The 4,261-nt window shown below is 38.1% G+C and overlaps 1 long non-coding RNA gene across 1 annotated transcript; it reads left to right on the top strand.

The window, feature by feature from the left end:
* LOC130922046 (uncharacterized) lies at positions 1 to 3,551 on the top strand. The gene is made up of 3 exons (XR_009064450.1): positions 1 to 281; positions 1,800 to 1,906; positions 3,137 to 3,551. It is a non-coding gene; the product is annotated as an uncharacterized LOC130922046 (long non-coding RNA).
* The last annotated feature ends 710 nt before the right edge of the window (positions 3,552 to 4,261 follow it).

Below are 4,261 nucleotides of genomic sequence, written 5' to 3'. Positions count from 1 at the left end.
TAAAATGCAGCTGAAACCACTCAGCGTTGACCGGCGCTGCAGCGCTGTTTTCTTCATGCACTGTCAAGCTGTATGTGGCGCGAAACACTGTGAACTTTCAACCCTGAAGATAATGCAGACCTAACGTCTACATTGGAAGAAAGCGCCATCAGTCACAAATGCTGCTTCGTCATTGGTTAACTCATAAGGGGGAGGCTGACCTAACGACGTCAAGTCGTACTACTCATGAAGTTGGTGTCAGGAAGAATGGAGGAAGAAACCGTTTCAGGACAAAAAAGAGGGTAAGTAACATCTTTGTCGAACGGAATTTGGGTATAATTTATATGGCTTGTGTTTATGCTAGTTCTGATAGTTTTTTTTTTTTGGGGGGGGGGGACTGGTCGGCAATAAGTGGCAAATAGTGAAGCTAGCTAGCTAGCTTGGGGGGCCATGAATTTACTGAAGTAAATATATTCATGTAAAAATATTAACTTTGGAATTATTTCTACAAACAGTGGCCCTAGACAGTCTTGGAGTTACATAAATTGTGTACAATTGGAACATCTTCTCATTGCAGTGAGACCCATTTTCTCTAGCTTCATGCAACGAGTTTACATTGGGGTGACCAAAGGTGGATAGAGTAGGCAAAAATGTCACTCATGTAAGAGTAGCATTACTTCAAAATAATATCATCTTTCTTTATTTATTTATTTATTTTTTAACAATTGTATTTTTTTTCCTGAGCGCAACATTATCTGTATGAACTGTTGTTTTAATGATACTGTAAAATAATCCATTGCATAACCACATTAAGCCAAAGGGGGGAAAAAATCGTTGAATTCCAATGAGAAAAAAAAAATCTATAAATGAGGCATTATTCGTCCAAAGAGCATGTGTGCCCTCTGGTGGAGAAAATAGTTCCTAGTTTTAATAGTGAAGAGTTCCTTCATAATTACTCATTTGAAATTAAAAGGATCATATCGCCGGTTTTCCATGGTCAATTATCTGCTCAATGCCCCCCTCCCGCTCTCCTTCAATCTCCCGACCCCTGCGCTCGCTGGTTTGTTTTCTCTGAGCTCTATGTTTGACACACACGTTACAATTGTGCCATGAAGCCAGACAGCTGGCGGAAGTACACCGATCGGCTGAATTGGACGGGAGAAGGATGACTTCTTTGGAAACAGCCAAGGGAGATTATTTTTGGCAAAATAAATGTTGCATGTTGAAAAACATCTGGGAAGCCTATCTGAATTTGTGTCTCTGGATATGGAGATTATTTTGTAGTATAACGGAATATTCTATCCATACAGAGAAGGCATACTTTAAAACTAGTTATAAGGCATCTTTGAGTAAATTCTGTGTATCATTTAAGTACCCCGAGGACATGCTGCTCTGCCTATTTTTTGGGAAATCAAAATATGGTCACCCTATTAACATTAAAAACTTGAGACATAGGGAATTGAGAAGGTGCATCTTTTCACGATATATTAGCAATAAAACGTTTTTTTTTTAGGAGCAGTGTACAGGAAAGAAGAGCCCAACAACTTGTCCAATAAAAGTGCAATTCTTACAGAAATCTTAACATCATGGATCATCATGGATTTTTACTTTAATGTCTCTTTGTTTTACGATGATTGGTATGGGGGATTTTAAATGATATTTTTCAGTCCTTCGGTGGTCTAATATGGTTAAATGAACACAATGTGTGTATCTAAAGATATTAAGAAGTTGCTGTACCAAATTATGAGATGTGATGACAGTGTAAAACCAAATAAGACATTGAACCACTTTTTAAAATTAAAATGTATTATATTTCACAGATTGAATGGCCCAGCAGGAAATAATAAAAAAGAGATGCCCAAAAGAGCGCGATACCCACCGAAGAAGATGAGCTTTTATGACCCAGACTTACCCAGAGATGACCAAGGTGGTAATTGAGTTATTATCTTACTACACGGCTTATCTAATTTTTAAAGTGATTATTTTTAACTTGCATTGGACACTATAATAACCATTTTGTTTATTAGTGTCTGATCACTGGGATTATTATCAATATTGGCAGTTCAGGGAACAAATATTGATTTACAGGATTTTTTAAAAAAGAAATGTCTAGAAAAGGGAGCGTAACATCCCTTGAAACTATATTTTGGTGACAGAATTTTGCAACTCCATTCGTACAATTATCTCTACATGGGGGGGGGGGGGGGTGATTGATTGATTTAAAGATGTTCTTTTAAAATCAAAATTATCTCGTTGAGGATAAGCGACTCAGAACATGGGGGGGGGGAATTCCATTATAGGCATCAGTTTGCAAAAAGCTTTTTAATTGTTGCGACCTGCAGACCTCTATTACTACTTGATTGCAATTTTAGACTTTATTCTTTAAAATGTTTTGACAATTTTCTGAACTGTTTTAGCTGCTCATTATTTGAAATGAGAAAAAGTAAAAAATACAATGAAATGCATTTGATATATAGATTTGATTTGCAAATGAATTTTTCAACCGGCCTCGAAAAATTTTCCGTTCGCATGTGAACGCTGATTTTTCACACAAAAAAAAAAGTCATCATTGGGGCATCAAAAATTCTGGGATGATGAGTGGCATAAAAGTTGTATACAGAATTTGGGGGGGGGGGGGGGGGGGATTACGGTCCCTTGGAAATTTGCCAAAAACTTTCCATTCATTTTTTATGGGATGCCACGTCCTAATTTCTAATTCACTTGTAATGTAATTTACATCGCATTGATGCCGTTGACGGCCATGTATGTCGAATCTATTGATGCCAATGCACCTGGATTCCACCGACGGCCATGGGCGTTCAAATTTCCCATTCATTTCCATTGTCATTCACATTGCATTGACACACAAGTACTCAATTGCCGATGAGGGCTATGTACGTCCATGCCATTGACAGCCAAATATGTAGATTCTATTGACGTCAATGTACTTGGACTTCATTGACGCATATGTAAGTCGAAGCCATTGACGGTCATGGACGTCCAAATTTCCCATTCATTTCCAACCTCGAAAGGTCCCCAAACCAATCTGGGCAGGGCTAAGATCTGTATCTCCACACAGCAAAGCCCCATAGTAATTTCTCCAGAAATTACAGTTTCTAGTTCAATTTCTAATTTGTGCTTTCTTTTATACTGGCAGCTTACACCATGCGCTGCAGTACGCTGGATGATTGGACACCAGTCGAAAAAAGCCTTGATCAACAAATGTCGCATGAGGGGTACAACATAAATTCTAGATGTACTTAGACATTTGTTGCAGTGTTCAAAGCCCTAATACTGCTGGGCTTAGAGACTTAATTTTTGTTTGCTGTCTTAAAAACTGTGTTGAACTTTTGTTAATATTATGGCTGTTGATGTTATTATAGCTATTTGAAATGTTGTAAATTGTTTGCACTTTGTTTTTTGTTGGTGTTAATTAAAAAATGTTTGCCCGCCTGTCTGCCTTGCCTCCATTTGCCTGCGTTTGGGTCCGCACCACTTGCCCGCCCACATTCTTTGACCAAAATTCTCAACAGTACTCAATTTTCAAGTACAATGACTGTGTTGGAATTCACTAAAGCTATTTGTTCTAGAATAATAAAGCCTGATGGCTTTGGGTGTATCTTCTGTATCCCTCTGTCCTGCAGTGACGAAAGAGTAGTGTCCACCATTGTTTCTTTGGTCCATCAAGATGTTATGAAGTGGATGATCTGTGTTTAGAATGGTGAATCCAGTCAGGTGGGAGGAGAGGGTCACATGATTTGTCTCGTGTGTGTGTGCGCGCAGACGCGCGTGCATGGAAGGGAGAGTGAGCGAGAGACTCGTATATTTCTCCATAGTAGCTCCAATAATGCTCATTTTCTTTTTCAAAGGAGAAAAAGGAGTCATTAAAAACACTGAATTGAGATTAGCAAGGTATCTCCCTTAAGTCTCAAGTATGATTCCCTCTAATTTATTGTCTCACCTATTTCTCCTAGTGAATTTTAGGAGAAACATCTGAGAAACATTTTAGACAAAATAGAAACTGCAATGAGGCTAAGATGAGAATCTCAAATTTATCTCCCGAGCTATAGAAGAGCAAGCTTTGAGCAATAAAATTTTCCTCTGGGAAGACCTGATACTTTTTCAATAAAACTAATGTATGTTGTCTATGTCAGTACTGTAGTTCTCTTCCATACCTCTCTGACCTACCATTTTCAAATAGTGACACCTATTAAGTTGTATCAGATTTAAAACTGTATCTAGTGTAGAACCTAATGAGTTAGTTCAGTAGTTCTGTATAGCT

This window comes from Corythoichthys intestinalis, chromosome 9 (genome assembly GCF_030265065.1).
Source record: "Corythoichthys intestinalis isolate RoL2023-P3 chromosome 9, ASM3026506v1, whole genome shotgun sequence".
Taxonomy (NCBI): Eukaryota; Metazoa; Chordata; class Actinopteri; order Syngnathiformes; family Syngnathidae; genus Corythoichthys; species Corythoichthys intestinalis.
This window is presented reverse-complemented; position numbering and strand designations above follow the sequence as displayed.